At 41.3% G+C, this 16,934-nt stretch overlaps 2 pseudogenes; both read right to left on the bottom strand.

The window, feature by feature from the left end:
* Positions 1–1,725: 1,725 nt before the first annotated feature.
* On the bottom strand, positions 1,726–3,992 carry LOC113737591 (WD repeat-containing protein LWD1-like; annotated as a pseudogene).
* Positions 3,993–12,807: 8,815 nt separating this feature from the next.
* LOC113737592 (WD repeat-containing protein LWD1-like) lies at positions 12,808–16,589 on the bottom strand (annotated as a pseudogene).
* Positions 16,590–16,934: the final 345 nt, after the last annotated feature.

Here is a 16,934-nt window from a genome sequence, read left to right on the forward strand (position 1 = left end):
CTCTTGACAGACCGAGCAGGGGAACGCTCGAACCCATTCCGTGTGGGCTTCCGTGGGGAGGGGTCTCTTGGACGGCTCCCCGCGGATTGGTCGCGGGAGTACCTCTCGCTGTCCCCGACCACCGAGGCTCGGGGGCGAGGAGGTGTTCGTGGCCGTTTCCTTCTAGGGGGCCGATCGCGTGACTCATCCTCCGAGGGGTCGGGGAGAGGTTCTTTCTCCTTCTCCTTTGTGTCGCGCCCCACTTTTTGAATGAATGTGAAATGTGTGTGGTGTGAGTGTGATATACATGTGAATGTGTGCGAAATGAAAAGTAAAAAGGCCATGGGACTTAAGAATGCGACGATTTGGCCAAGTGAAGTTCAAAAAGGGTTTTTTTTAATGAAAATGGAGTCGCCACTTGGTATCGAGTTAGGGTGTACCAAGTCACCCAAAAATGATTTTTTGTTTTTGAATGAAAAAAGTAAATAAACCCTTTTAAAGAACTTTTTGGGTCTACGTAACCAAAAGAGGGATCGGGGGTCACATTTGACGAAGGGGAAGGCAAGGATAAAAATCCAAGGCACCCCTTCGACCTAGCCAAGGCTAGTTGCGTGACTTAAACCAATTTTTCCTAATTTTTCTACCCAAGGTATGTATCGCGTGTTGGATATGTCAATATGAATGCAAAAGCCTAGACCTAGGGGGACATGGGAGAAATTTCTCTTCAAAGGTTGAGTGGTGCCAATCACATTAATTGTGAAGCCCAATAATGATCCTTTGGAGAGGTCACATGTAATCCTAAATGACGTAAAAATGAGTGGAATGTATGCTATGTAAAAATGTGAGTTTGTGAAGTGGGAAGATTGATAAAAATACGATATAAGTGGAGGTGTGCAAATGTCTTTGATATACTCCAAGTGCAAGTGGGCAAAAATGCATGAATGCAATTTAAAGAAAAGTGCGAAAGTGTCGGTGTGCAAATGAAGATGAAAGTACTCATGTGCGAGTGAAGAAAAAAGTGTTCGTGTGCAAGTGAAGATAAAAGTGTTCGTGTGCAAGTGAAGATAAAAAAGTGTTCGTGTGCAAATGAAAGTGATAAAAAGGTGCATGTGTGCAAATGAGACAAAAGTGAAAGTGTGATGATAGAGTGGATTGAGAATGCATGAGCCTAGGGAATGCAAGCAGGACGGGTACGGGGAGACCTAAATTGTGACTCAATTTTCCCTTTTGTAGAGGGAATATAAGCGTGCTAAGGCTTAGAAAAGCCACACTCGTCTATATCCCATATTTAAGGGGACTCTTCAGGCAAATGTACCCTAACTAGCATGAGATGCAAGACCTAAAGTGAGGGGAAAGGGGAATCAAGGAGCATGCCAGATGATAAAACTAAGGAAAAATGCATGATATGTAGTGAACAGGCAAATAATGCATTAATGAAAAACAAAGGAAAAATCCTATTGGGTCTAGCGTTGGACTAGCCCTTGCCACAACTAGCATTGGACTAGTGTGGTGACGTACATTCATCCATCACATTCATTCATGGTTATGAAAGCAAGTAGACATGCCAAAACACTCGTAAACACGTAGCACATAACATTTAGCATGCTCGACTAGATGCAAGGCCCTAACAAAGCAAATTAACATGTAACAACTAAGCAGGCAAGACACATAAGGCAATTAAAGCCCTAACTATTACATTTGCTAGCTAGGCACACGTCTTCGATAGGTTTTCATCGAATGCTCCTCCAAGCCCTATCTATTACAAGCCAAGAGGTGTACACATACCCCATAATGAATACCTTAGACAAAGGGGGAAAGGGAAAATGGACAAGAAAGCTCGCCAAGCCCTATCTATTACAAGCCAAGAGGTGTACACATACCCCATAATGAATAACTTAAATAAAAGTAAAGTAAATGAGATAAACGCAAGGAATTAAAGGGAAGCAAGTAAAGCGAAGTAGACATGCATATTCACATAACACGTAGGAGCACGTAGGAAAAAAATGAAGTGCAAATGAGGGATAGAGTGTACCTCCCTTGAATTGACGCCCTAATGAGGTGAAGTTACTAATTTATCCTCCAAAATAAAAGAAATGGTCAAGGTACCAATTTATTTGGGAAAATTAAAGAAAATGTACAAAAACAAAGCTCACTTGATCGTAAAGCCTCTAAAGTTATGGCTTAAATGCAAATGACAAAGCATGGTAGTTAATTGAAGTAAAGCAAGCAACGCAATTGCAAAAATTAAAGCTGCCATTATTCAATTGGTTGGGTCATAATGCATTGCTGCAAAAATCACAGGGACCCAATTGATTAGTTTTTCTCAATTTTGTGGGTCATAGTAGCATAAGGTGAAACTTGAGGGGGTTAAGAGGCAATTTTAAAGAATTATTTCATGCATGCACGAAGCCTTTGTTTCTCATCTTCTGGTTTACCTTCAACCGCAGCCTGTTGCTTCATTACCAACCCAAACATTACCAACCGATAACAACTTTTGAATCAAATGATCATATGACAATCCCCCAAATCATCAACCAAGCCAAATAATACACTATCATTGCTAGATCAAATCAGGAAAATCCGGGTTGATGGCTGTTATTTTCTAAGTTGCTAATCACACGCATGCCTTGTAAAAGAAAAACAGCAACTAAAATCTGGCGTAATGCTGCCCAAACCAAAAACCCCTCAAACATGCTCTTAAGCAAACCCCAAGATTCACAGAAACGCAAGGAAAACTACTACTGGAACATATGAACGAACAAAAGAAAGACCAGCCGCGAACATCGAAAACATTTCTGCATTTTTCAGATATCATTTTCTGCAGCTATTTTCTATTAAGCTTCAATCAAACAAGAATGAAATTGCTGCACTTTGCTTGCAAACTGACCCAGATTTTCTAGTTCAAATACACAACTTCAACTAGGATTAAGCAACTAACAACTTTAGATTAAGCAACCATGATCCAAGTGAACAAGCAACTCAGAAAAATATCATACTCAGTTCTAAAAAATGCATGCAATCCAAACAAGGGATAAGAAAACGATTATTGCAGCTACGGTAGCGATTACCTGGGATCCAGACAATGAAACACGAGTCATACCTTCAGCATCTGAAGCTTATTCGAGAAGGCGATGGCAACCCAATCAGGCTGGGAAGAGGACCACCGTGGCTGCTCAATTTCGGCACCGGCAGTGTAAACGAGAATGGGGTCCAATCCACCCTCAGTGGGCTAGCCCATGGAAGAGAGATCCCAAATGAGGGCCTGGGAGTCATCTCCAGCAGTGCAGATGTGGCACGAGCTGTGGGGAGTCCAGGCGATGGTGTTGGTACTGGCCTGACGCCGCTGCAGCTCCACGACTGGAAGCGTGGGAAGCGGATGTCCAGGACGACTACCTTGGCGCTGTCCATAACGATAGTGGCCATGTACCGGGGGTCCTGTTCGTTCCAACCAAGGCGGACAAGCGGCGTATTGGGCTCGGAGCTCTCGTAGATAAGGGTGGAGTGCTCCTTGTCGCGGGCGATGAGCTGGGTGTCGACGGTCTCGCGGTCGATGTCTCAGATGGTGCAGGTGGTGTCGATGCTGGAGGCGCCGATGCGCTTGGGTTCTGCCTCGTTCCAGTCAAAGGAGGTGAGGGGGCCGGAGAACTTGCTGTTGCGGTAGTTGTTGAGGAGGCCCTTCATGTCGACGCGGGTTCCATCGTCGGCGACCCGGAGGTAGTCACTGGAGGTGACGAGGAGGTCGGGCTTCTGGCACTCCTCATCAGGGATGAAGATAACCTTCGCTGCTGTTCGCCAGACCCATCTTCGGTGGGATCGCTGCTAGCCCCCCAAACTTTCCCTGCTCTCTCCAGTTTTTTAGCCATTCTCTCCTCTCAGTTTTTCTTTCTTTTTGCCGTCCCCCGCTCTCTATCGCTCCCCAGAAACCCTAGTAGCTTTCTAGTTCTTTTCAGTCCTTCACTCCAATAAGCCTCCGCAGCCTTCTTCTTTCTACCGCCGCCAACCAAAGCTCTCATTTTCTCTCCGCTGTTTTTTTTTTCACCTCATCCGAGAACCTCTCCCCTGCGGCTGCTGGCTCTCTTTCTATTTATATGGAAACCTCACAACCCTAAAACCCCAGCCTTTTTCTTCATATTTACAGCTAAGGGGCTGCCAAGAGCCCCTCTTTGCAAGCTGCAAAAACGCAGCTTGCAAGTCGCGTGTTCATCTTATCCTTTTTTTTTTTTTTTTTTCAACTTAATAAATGCAGAAATGATAAAATATAAATAATAATAATAATAACAAATTGACAAAAACCAGATAATAATAATAGTAATAATAATAATTTAAGAACTAAACCGAAAAACAACAAAAATGGCCATTTTTCCATCTTTTCACATTTTCTTTTTCATTTTCGTTCATTTTCTTATCTCAAAAATAACTTAATAAAAATAACTAAAGTGCCCAAAGATTGAATTTAAAGAAATAAACATATTTTTGTGAACAAATTTTCCTTTTTCCTTTTTCCATTTTTCCAATCCAACTGAAGCCTATTTTTTGAATTTTTCTTCTTTTCCCTCTTTTTTCTTTAATTTTCTCTTTTCTCCTTTTTTTATGATTTTTCATTTGCATTTTTCTTTCAAGAAAGCATTGGATAGAAACAAAATGACTAAAACATATTTTTGATGTTTTCTTTTTCTTTTCTCTAAAAACTCTACGCTAATTTTAAACTTAAAAGCTAAAACTAAAAATTAAAACTAAAAGTAAACAACGAATGCAAGCAATCTAAAATGAAAATCATGAAATAGATGCCACATAAAATTATTCAAAATTTGGTGTCTACAATTTGCCCCTCTTTGTCTGAGTTTGAAAAAACTTGAGACAAAGAAGTAGACACCAAATACTTACCTGTGTTATTTGGCTGCAAAAGGATCCCAATGAACAAGAATTCTAAAAAAACGGGACTGACCCGAACATGAATGTAAAAACGGGATAGACCCGAACAGAAATGTAAAATTGGGATAGACCCACGGGATAGACCCGAACAGAAATGTAAAATTGGGATAGACCCACGGGATAGACCCGAACAGAAATTTAAACTAGATGAATTGAAGTGAGATGGAGTGTTGGTGGGATGAAAACACGCACATTAGTGAGATAGGCTCGATGCTAACGACGGTAGGATGAAAACGCGCACGTTAGTGAGATAGACTCGATGCTAACGGCAGTAGAAATAAAACACGCACGTTAGTGAGATAGACTCGATGCTAACGGCAGTAGGATGAAAACACGCACATTAGTGAGATAGACTCGATGCTAACGGCGGTTGAAGTAAAACACGCACATTAGTGAGATAGACTCGATGCTAACGGCAGTAGAATGAAAACACGCGCATTAGTCAGATAGACTCGATGCTAATGGCGGTAGAAATGAGAACACGCACGTTAGTGAGATAAACTCAATGCTAACTGCGGTTGAAGTAAAACACGCACATTAGTGAGATAGACTCGATGCTAACGGCGGTAAAATGAAAACACGCACGTTAGTGAGATAGACTCGATGCTAACGGCGGTTGAAGTAAACACGCACATTAGTGAGATAGACTCGATGCTAACGGCGGTTGAAATGAAAACACGCACGTTAGTGAGATAGACTCGATGCTAACGGCGGTTGAAGTAAACACGCACATTAGTGAGATAGACTCGATGCTAACGGCGGTAAAATGAAAACACGCACGTTAGTGAGATAGACTCGATGCTAACGGCGGTAAAATGAAAACACGCACGTTAGTGAGATAGACTCGATGCTAACGGTGGTGAAATAGAAACGCACACGTTAGTGAGATAGACTCAATGCTAACGGTGGTTAATGAAACGCACACGTTAGTGAGATAGACTCGATGCTAACGGTGGTTGAATGAAAACCAAGCCCAACGTGACTTTTGTGGAGTTGGCGGCACAAAATCCAGGCCCAACGTGACATTTGCGAAGGTGGCGGCACCAAGTCCAGGCCCAACGTGATAAAGTGATGTTGGCGGCACCAAGTCCAGGCCCAACGTGATAAAGTGAAGCTGGCGGCACTAAATCCAGGCCCAACTTGATGTTTGAAATGTTGGCGGCACGAAATCCAGGCCCAACGTGGTGATGTGATGTTGGCGGCACGAAATGCAGGCCCAACGTGACATTGTGAATGGTCAGTGGGATAAGACCCAATCCTGCCATCCAATTGGTCAAGAAATTGGATTTGATTTGTCAAGATCAAGAAATTTGATTTTCCAAGTAACAAAAATTTGAATTTTGATTTTTGATTTTTGACTTTTGAATTTTCTGATTTTTCGAGAGAATTTTTTTCAAAAATAATTTGCCCCAGTGTAGGGCCCTTTTCCCTTCTTTCTTTCCTTTCTTCGGCATCGGCCTTCCACATCGCCAGATGCTTTTCGTCGACTTCAACTGTGAATACCTGCACAGGGGGCTTACATGCACTCAAATTTTGAAGAAAAAGGCAGCGTGATTGATTTGAAAGTCTTGCTTGAGTCTTTGACGAAATCCTCAAATGGACTATAAAAAATTTGCCCCAGTGTGGGCGTATTTTGTGAAATCTTGCGAATAAAAATTTTGCCCCAGTATGGGCCCATTTGATTGCAAACAATTGGTTTGGATGACTTTCCATTTATGCGAACACTATAAGAAAGAAAATTTCATGATGAATTTCTCAAAATAATGCCAAATTACAAAGGATTTCTTCCTTACCTTAGCATCGAAGCTTTGGGTAATGGCGTTATTTCTGATTCGGAAATGGGAGGTCAAGATTTGTCTTATTCATGTGCTCAGATGGTATGTAACCCCTTCTATACCACATCTTGGTGAAAGCAAAGAGTTTATCATCCTTATTTCTTAAGAAAACGTAGTCCACATACGAGCTTTATAGGCTTGCAATAACACGGATGGAAACGATAGCTAAAACATGAAAAAACTGGTTGTTCCCTTATGATCACAAATGATTGATGGATTTCTTACGAGCATAGTCGTCACTTTGGATTGTCATGAAGGAATAAGTCAACGATGGACTTTATGAGCTTGTAATGTGGCTTGAAAACGATAGCTAAAGAATAAAACTTTCAAGGACATTACACCACAGATCGCATTTTTCAACATTGCCTTCATCTGGACTCCAGATTCTTGGACTTTGTTTGACTTTTTATCATCACCCAACAGGGTCTTTCAACATCAAATCTTTTTGCATCTTTCTTTTGCATTCATTTCGCTCGTTTTTCTTTTCTTTTTCCCTCTTTTCAGAAATACCTTCTCGGGGTTTCATATGAAGAGCAGTGTCAACCTCACGCCAAATCAATTCAGAAATACAGCTAAAATTTTCGACATCAGAAATTTTCTTAACAGGGCCATTGCTAAGAACAGAAGTCAGGGCTTTCAGCTTTTGTAATGGGGTCAGGTGGGGTGCTTAGAAAAGTTAAGGCTTGAAAACGGATTTCAAAGTGGTTTGAAAAATCCGAGATCGCATTGTTGCGCCAACCCTATTTCAGGGTTAAATCAAAATCTGCCTCAGTTTTTGCTCAATTGAGGCTTTTCACTTTCATTTTTCTTTTTCCTTTTGACTTTTCGGCCTTTTTGCCATTCTTTGAAATTTCACAAAATTTGCCCCAGTTTACTTTTGAACTGAGGTTCTCTTTTCTTCTTTTGCCTTTTGATTTTGTGGGTTTTCACTTTTTCGCTTCTTGAAATTTTCTTTTTCAACCCAACTTGCCCCAGTGTGGGGTTTGCGATTCTCAGGGGGTGCCAAATGAAGTATTTTATTCTGAAGGCTCAAAAGGGATAACTAGGGATAGAATGTTTGATTGGAAAAGAAGATGGCCTGACTTGTATTCCGTTCCTTACAATAACTCTGAAAGGAAATTTTCATTAATGGGAAATTTTTGGCATGTATCTGAATTAACTGATTGGGGAAGACCCTTGTTCATCCATATTTGTGAAACATAGGTGATCCACGCGGACAAATCTCTTCCTTTTCTCTTTTTTCCAAAATTCGGAACCCAAGTGGAGTCAAATTTCCCCAATTTGCGGTTCCCTCCTTATTCGAGCATTTTTGCTTTTCCCCTTTTCTTTTCCTTTTTAAAATTTCCCAATCTCCTTCCCCAATGCGAGGTACGATCATAAGTGCATTCGAAAAGAACCACCAATTTTAGCTCAAATGAGGACGCAAGGGATAAATGGTGTTTAGATTGAAGAAATGATGGCCAAAGTATCATTCTTACACTTCATGACAACCAGAGTAACGAAATGCTCATTGACAATCCATTCCCTTTTGAAAGTTTTCCAATGTAGGGTAGAGATCATTAAGGCGTTTATTTGGAAGGAAATTATTCTTCTATAGGCTCAAATGGGAGAGCAAATGATAAAAATCTGTATAGGTAGTGAAACGAATGCTTGAAGTATCATTCCAAATTTTCAAACAAATAAGAATAATGCACATTTTGCTTTCACTTAGATGTGATTGAATCGGATTAGTTACCGCGGACATTTTCAAGCAAAAGTTGCCCCAATTTACAATTTATCAATCAATGTGACTGATTTTATTTTGGGGTCAAATGAAGGAGAAAAGGAATCTCATAGGGCCTTTTGAGTGACCTCTTTTAATTCTGAACACTCTTATTATGAATTTTCAGGTCGGAGGTTGAAAAAATCTCAATTTAGTCTTATTTCTTAAAATTCATCATGAAATCTCCAATGAATAAGAATAAAGAATGAAATGTACATAAATATACACAAAACAATGATTGTCCAAAAATTTTATTGCTGAAAAAGTTTGAAACAAAATTTCTCATTCAATTACGATACAAATGAGGATAGAAAACTTCTAAAGAGCTCCACATATATATCCTTTTTGTCTCATTCTCTTTTGACACAAAAATATATTAACAAGTCAAATATACAGAATCTTCCTTGAAAGCAATTATGAAATCTCTTAGAAGCTCTTAGCCTAGAGCTTTCAGATGGATCTTTCAGGTTTCCATTATTGGATCTGCCCAAGAATCAAATAATACTTTCCAAACTTTATCGGATCAAAAAAAAAAATTGTTATCCAATATAGGGAAATATTTTCATCTTATTGAAACCTTTTTTATGAATGCAGGGGAGGGGGAAACAAAAGAAAAATACCCCGAGTTAGTAAACAAGAATATAAAATCGGTATGCATGTCCTATGGGGGAACCCTTTTATGCCAAGGGTAGGCCTAGCATGAAAATGCAATCCTCTAGGGTAGGCACTATACCATACCTGACGGATCTGATCAACTCATTGAGTGAAAAATAATTTTGAAAAATTTGGTCAATTGGAGTGACGAGAGACACTTTGTCAAAATGAGGTCAACATCCGAATGGATTGATCACTTTTGATCGATACAAGAATTTGCAAAAACGCACGGGTTTGACCTTGACGAACTTCCTATCGAAGAGATTGGAACTTTTCTCAGTGAAGCACGGGTCAAAACTCCAACTGATCAAATGGCTGGATGCAATGGATGCTTTTCTCAAAATCGACTAGGTTTTCCATTTTGAAATTCGACATTGACATCCTAATTGGTCAAATGAAATTGACAATTTATTAAAAATCGACCGGATTACCCTAGAAAGGGAAACAGGTCAAATGAATTGAATGAAATTTAATTTATCCAAAATTAATCAGATCACCCTAAAAAGGGTAAATTGATCAAATAGATTGAACGAAACTTGATTTATTCAAAATCGGCTCGGTTGCCCTAAAAATGGGTAAATTGGCCAAATGAATGATTTATTCAAAATCGACCAAGTGACCCTAAAAAGGGTAAATTGGTCAAATGAATTGACAATTTATTGAATGAATTTGGCAAAATGAATTGGTTGAATTGTCCGGCCATTGGTGATTTCAAAATTATTGGGATGCATTAGTCTATGAGCTTCTAAAAATCAAATTTTGGCCTCAATTTATTCATCGTCTCAATAGTGAGGAATGATTTGTGAATTTCTTCAGATTAATGTCCTTTGTGCAAGGGATTTTTACCAATTTGATAAAATGGCCAAAAAGTGATTATTAAACGCTCATATTCCAAAGATTGCTCTATGAAACTGATCGGATCCCACCTTACCTTGTGCACTACCCCTTTGGATGGTACAAGAAATATAAACGTGCAAGTCTCATTGGATTATGTATCCGAGACACAGGGCGGTTTATTCCTAGCACGGGATCGCCTAAATGGCATTCCTTTTCTAGGGTTTATGCATGATGCTATTTTATTAAAGCAGTAAAACATGCAATTTGAAATGAAATCATGATCTAAAAGGACCTTTTATATGCCAAGGTAGGCCTAGAATGATATGCAATTACTCATCTATGAATGCAATATACCAAAATATTTAAACGTGCAATAGCCTATCTATAAGGGTAGGTTCTAAAAGGAGGTCGTACCAGACCTCTTATTTGCTAGAGTTTGTGAATGCAATGGGGACACAAAACCAAGAAAAGTTAGTTCAGCCAGATAAATACACATAACACATTGTAGCAACGAAATCAATACAAAGAAATAAAGCAATAAAAGGGAAAGAGGGGTTGGATCCCTCCCCTCGTGAATCGTGTCCCTAATAGGGTAAGGCAGACTCTACCTTAGGCAATTCTAATATGGATGCATGAGGTTGGGGTTCGCTAATGCATCTAGACTCGACAAGCTCAGGTCCCCGAGCCTTCAGATTTAGAAACCAAGGGTCATCAATCCCAAGGTTCTTTGTCGGTGGCTCGAGCGATTCCCCAAACACCGCTACGCACACATCGTGTCGCGGCTACGTGTTTGAGTGAATCTATCAAAAATCCTCAATCTTCCATCAAAAGCTAAAAGCTATGAACCCAAAGCTTAAAATGGAAGATCGAGTGACTCCTCGGATCATGCTACGCACACATCGTGTCGCGATCACAAGTCCAAGTGAGTCGCCTAAAATCCTAATAGGGTGGAGTGGCGTGACAAGCCACTAAAAGAAAATAAATGGAGGGTGAACAAATTTAAAGCGTATACACGTATGCTAGTGCTCGTTTGGAGGGGAGGGATCAAGAACCAACGCGAGGCTCTAGGGTATGTCCCCCACCCAAATGCAATGCAAGCGCGAGATAAACAAGTAAACATACATCCAATCAACCAATCACACGTACGTGAATGAGGGAATAGTTGGATACGCGCGCGAGGCAAAAAGGCCCTAAAAATGGAAAATGCAACCCTAATATCCAAATGCTATGCATAAAAAGGGTAGAAACAGGAAACGAATGGCTAAGTCAAATGCTTGGACCCACTTAGGAAGTCCCCAGTGGAGTCGCCAACTGTCGCGCCCCACTTTTTGAATGAATGTGAAATGTGTGTGGTGTGAGTGTGATATACATGTGAACGTGTGCGAAATGAAAAGTAAAAAGGCCATGGGACTTAAGAATGCGACGATTTGGCCAAGTGAAGTTCAAAAAGGGTTTTTTTTAATGAAAATGGAGTCGCCACTTGGTATCGAGTTAGGGTGTACCAAGTCACCCAAAAATGATTTTTTGTTTTTGAATGAAAAAAGTAAATAAACCCTTTTAAAGAACTTTTTGGGTCTACGTAACCAAAAGAGGGATCGGGGGTCACATTTGACGAAGGGGAAGGCAAGGATAAAAATCCAAGGCACCCCTTCGACCTAGCCAAGGCTAGTTGCGTGACTTAAACCAATTTTTCCTAATTTTTCTACCCAAGGTATGTATCGCGTGTTGGATATGTCTATATGAATGCAAAAGCCTAGACCTAGGGGGACATGGGAGAAATTTCTCTTCAAAGGTTGAGTGGTGCCAATCACATTAATTGTGAAGCCCAATAATGATCCTTTGGAGAGGTCACATGTAATCCTAAATGACGTAAAAATGAGTGGAATGTATGCTATGTAAAAATGTGAGTTTGTGAAGTGGGAAGATTGATAAAAATACGATATAAGTGGAGGTGTGCAAATGTCTTTGATATACTCCAAGTGCAAGTGGGCAAAAATGCATGTATGCAATTTAAAGAAAAGTGCGAAAGTGTCGGTGTGCAAATGAAGATGAAAGTACTCGTGTGCGAGTGAAGAAAAAAGTGTTCGTGTGCAAGTGAAGATAAAAGTGTTCGTGTGCAAGTGAAGATAAAAAAGTGTTCGTGTGCAAATGAAAGTGATAAAAAGGTGCATGTGTGCAAATGAGACAAAAGTGAAAGTGTGATGATAGAGTGGATTGAGAATGCATGAGCCTAGGGAATGCAAGCAGGACGGGTACGGGGAGACCTAAATTGTGACTCAATTTTCCCTTTTGTAGAGGGAATATAAGCGTGCTAAGGCTTAGAAAAGCCACACTCGTCTATATCCCATATTTAAGGGGACTCTTCAGGCAAATGTACCCTAACTAGCATGAGATGCAAGACCTAAAGTGAGGGGAAAGGGGAATCAAGGAGCATGCCAGATGATAAAACTAAGGAAAAATGCATGATATGTAGTGAACAGGCAAATAATGCATTAATGAAAAACAAAGGAAAAATCCTATTGGGTCTAGCGTTGGACTAGCCCTTGCCACAACTAGCATTGGACTAGTGTGGTGACGTACATTCATCCATCACATTCATTCATGGTTATGAAAGCAAGTAGACATGCCAAAACACTCGTAAACACGTAGCACATAACATTTAGCATGCTCGACTAGATGCAAGGCCCTAACAAAGCAAATTAACATGTAACAACTAAGCAGGCAAGACACATAAGGCAATTAAAGCCCTAACTATTACATTTGCTAGCTAGGCACACGTCTTCGATAGGTTTTCATCGAATGCTCCTCCAAGCCCTATCTATTACAAGCCAAGAGGTGTACACATACCCCATAATGAATACCTTAGACAAAGGGGGAAAGGGAAAATGGACAAGAAAGCTCGCCAAGCCCTATCTATTACAAGCCAAGAGGTGTACACATACCCCATAATGAATAACTTAAATAAAAGTAAAGTAAATGAGATAAACGCAAGGAATTAAAGGGAAGCAAGTAAAGCGAAGTAGACATGCATATTCACATAACACGTAGGAGCACGTAGGAAAAAAATGAAGTGCAAATGAGGGATAGAGTGTACCTCCCTTGAATTGACGCCCTAATGAGGTGAAGTTACTAATTTATCCTCCAAAATAAAAGAAATGGTCAAGGTACCAATTTATTTGGGAAAATTAAAGAAAATGTACAAAAACAAAGCTCACTTGATCGTAAAGCCTCTAAAGTTATGGCTTAAATGCAAATGACAAAGCATGGTAGTTAATTGAAGTAAAGCAAGCAACGCAATTGCAAAAATTAAAGCTGCCATTATTCAATTGGTTGGGTCATAATGCATTGCTGCAAAAATCACAGGGACCCAATTGATTAGTTTTTCTCAATTTTGTGGGTCATAGTAGCATAAGGTGAAACTTGAGGGGGTTAAGAGGCAATTTTAAAGAATTATTTCATGCATGCACGAAGCCTTTGTTTCTCATCTTCTGGTTTACCTTCAACCGCAGCCTGTTGCTTCATTACCAACCCAAACATTACCAACCGATAACAACTTTTGAATCAAATGATCATATGACAATCCCCCAAATCATCAACCAAGCCAAATAATACACTATCATTGCTAGATCAAATCAGGAAAATCCGGGTTGATGGCTGTTATTTTCTAAGTTGCTAATCACACGCATGCCTTGTAAAAGAAAAACAGCAACTAAAATCTGGCGTAATGCTGCCCAAACCAAAAACCCCTCAAACATGCTCTTAAGCAAACCCCAAGATTCACAGAAACGCAAGGAAAACTACTACTGGAACATATGAACGAACAAAAGAAAGACCAGCCGCGAACATCGAAAACATTTCTGCATTTTTCAGATATCATTTTCTGCAGCTATTTTCTATTAAGCTTCAATCAAACAAGAATGAAATTGCTGCACTTTGCTTGCAAACTGACCCAGATTTTCTAGTTCAAATACACAACTTCAACTAGGATTAAGCAACTAACAACTTTAGATTAAGCAACCATGATCCAAGTGAACAAGCAACTCAGAAAAATATCATACTCAGTTCTAAAAAATGCATGCAATCCAAACAAGGGATAAGAAAACGATTATTGCAGCTACGGTAGCGATTACCTGGGATCCAGACAATGAAACACGAGTCATACCTTCAGCATCTGAAGCTTATTCGAGAAGGCGATGGCAACCCAATCAGGCTGGGAAGAGGACCACCGTGGCTGCTCAATTTCGGCACCGGCAGTGTAAACGAGAATGGGGTCCAATCCACCCTCAGTGGGCTAGCCCATGGAAGAGAGATCCCAAATGAGGGCCTGGGAGTCATCTCCAGCAGTGCAGATGTGGCACGAGCTGTGGGGAGTCCAGGCGATGGTGTTGGTACTGGCCTGACGCCGCTGCAGCTCCACGACTGGAAGCGTGGGAAGCGGATGTCCAGGACGACTACCTTGGCGCTGTCCATAACGATAGTGGCCATGTACCGGGGGTCCTGTTCGTTCCAACCAAGGCGGACAAGCGGCGTATTGGGCTCGGAGCTCTCGTAGATAAGGGTGGAGTGCTCCTTGTCGCGGGCGATGAGCTGGGTGTCGACGGTCTCGCGGTCGATGTCTCAGATGGTGCAGGTGGTGTCGATGCTGGAGGCGCCGATGCGCTTGGGTTCTGCCTCGTTCCAGTCAAAGGAGGTGAGGGGGCCGGAGAACTTGCTGTTGCGGTAGTTGTTGAGGAGGCCCTTCATGTCGACGCGGGTTCCATCGTCGGCGACCCGGAGGTAGTCACTGGAGGTGACGAGGAGGTCGGGCTTCTGGCACTCCTCATCAGGGATGAAGATAACCTTCGCTGCTGTTCGCCAGACCCATCTTCGGTGGGATCGCTGCTAGCCCCCCAAACTTTCCCTGCTCTCTCCAGTTTTTTAGCCATTCTCTCCTCTCAGTTTTTCTTTCTTTTTGCCGTCCCCCGCTCTCTATCGCTCCCCAGAAACCCTAGTAGCTTTCTAGTTCTTTTCAGTCCTTCACTCCAATAAGCCTCCGCAGCCTTCTTCTTTCTACCGCCGCCAACCAAAGCTCTCATTTTCTCTCCGCTGTTTTTTTTTTCACCTCATCCGAGAACCTCTCCCCTGCGGCTGCTGGCTCTCTTTCTATTTATATGGAAACCTCACAACCCTAAAACCCCAGCCTTTTTCTTCATATTTACAGCTAAGGGGCTGCCAAGAGCCCCTCTTTGCAAGCTGCAAAAACGCAGCTTGCAAGTCGCGTGTTCATCTTATCCTTTTTTTTTTTTTTTTTTTCAACTTAATAAATGCAGAAATGATAAAATATAAATAATAATAATAATAACAAATTGACAAAAACCAGATAATAATAATAGTAATAATAATAATTTAAGAACTAAACCGAAAAACAACAAAAATGGCCATTTTTCCATCTTTTCACATTTTCTTTTTCATTTTCGTTCATTTTCTTATCTCAAAAATAACTTAATAAAAATAACTAAAGTGCCCAAAGATTGAATTTAAAGAAATAAACATATTTTTGTGAACAAATTTTCCTTTTTCCTTTTTCCATTTTTCCAATCCAACTGAAGCCTATTTTTTGAATTTTTCTTCTTTTCCCTCTTTTTTCTTTAATTTTCTCTTTTCTCCTTTTTTTATGATTTTTCATTTGCATTTTTCTTTCAAGAAAGCATTGGATAGAAACAAAATGACTAAAACATATTTTTGATGTTTTCTTTTTCTTTTCTCTAAAAACTCTACGCTAATTTTAAACTTAAAAGCTAAAACTAAAAATTAAAACTAAAAGTAAACAACGAATGCAAGCAATCTAAAATGAAAATCATGAAATAGATGCCACATAAAATTATTCAAAATTTGGTGTCTACACTTTGCCTTGGAGGTATGTGCGCCACCGGCTTCGCCCCCCTCCTTCGCCTGCCGGATGATGTCTTTCAGCATAGGAAGGTTCTCCGTCACGAACTGGAAAATCTGCTGCCTTCGTTCCCCCGACAGGGCTGAGCCCCTAGCGCCCGGATCTGCCCCGGTCTCCATCCGCCGGGAGCCCTCACCGCCTCCAGGGCCGGTGCTCTCTATCGTTCGCTTGGATCGCGTCCTTGCCATCAACACAATCTTGATTACTCTGCGGTTCCCACAGACGGCGCCAACTGAAGAAGCGTTGAGCTTCCCCGGACCGAGCTGACCTGACTGGCTCGGTGCGCTGATGGAAGAGCTGGTTCCAAGCCTGCAAAACAAACAAGAATGAACTAGCAATGGGGGGCCTGAGGGTTGTCCCCGAGGGCACTCCGACGGTCAAGTTAGTTTTCCGGTGGATGAGATTTACGGGAAGTAAAGCAGTCGGGCGTAATGTGCCAATAATGAGCGTACCTTCTTTTCCTGGTGTGAGTTACCTTTCATACCTGCTAAGGGAGTCCGACCTCGGTACGTTTCGGGACCTGCCCAGAATAGTCCATATCCCGCACTTAGGAGGATTCTCCCCGACCTCTTCGGGATGGACCCCTGCCTCCTTCAGGAGCCCTAGCAGCGCGGCCCAGGACAGCTGCCAGGGGCATGGAGCTGAGGCCCAGCTCGGCCATGCCTGGGCTGCCACGTGTCTAGGCCCAGGACGGGGCCTCCGCACCTGACATCAATCCCTTGCCCTGAGAAAATGACTAAAGGACCTTTCAAGACTTGTGGCAATTCCATCCCAATGACTGCTACAAGATCTTATGGCACCTCAACTTAGCTGGGAAATTATAAATAGCTCACAACCAAAACTGTTAGAACCGAACATGGAAGATTGATAACCAACGGCTTATTATTGGGGGTATAGTAAATTTTTCAATTTTTTTCCCCACTAAATCTAAAAGGATAATAAGGATCCTAGTAATATTTGGAAGTGCAAACTGATTTAAAACAGTAAATTTTCCATTGGCTTAGTC

The sequence above is a fragment of the Coffea arabica genome, chromosome 3e (assembly GCF_036785885.1).
Source record: "Coffea arabica cultivar ET-39 chromosome 3e, Coffea Arabica ET-39 HiFi, whole genome shotgun sequence".
NCBI classification, from domain to species: domain Eukaryota; kingdom Viridiplantae; phylum Streptophyta; class Magnoliopsida; order Gentianales; family Rubiaceae; genus Coffea; species Coffea arabica.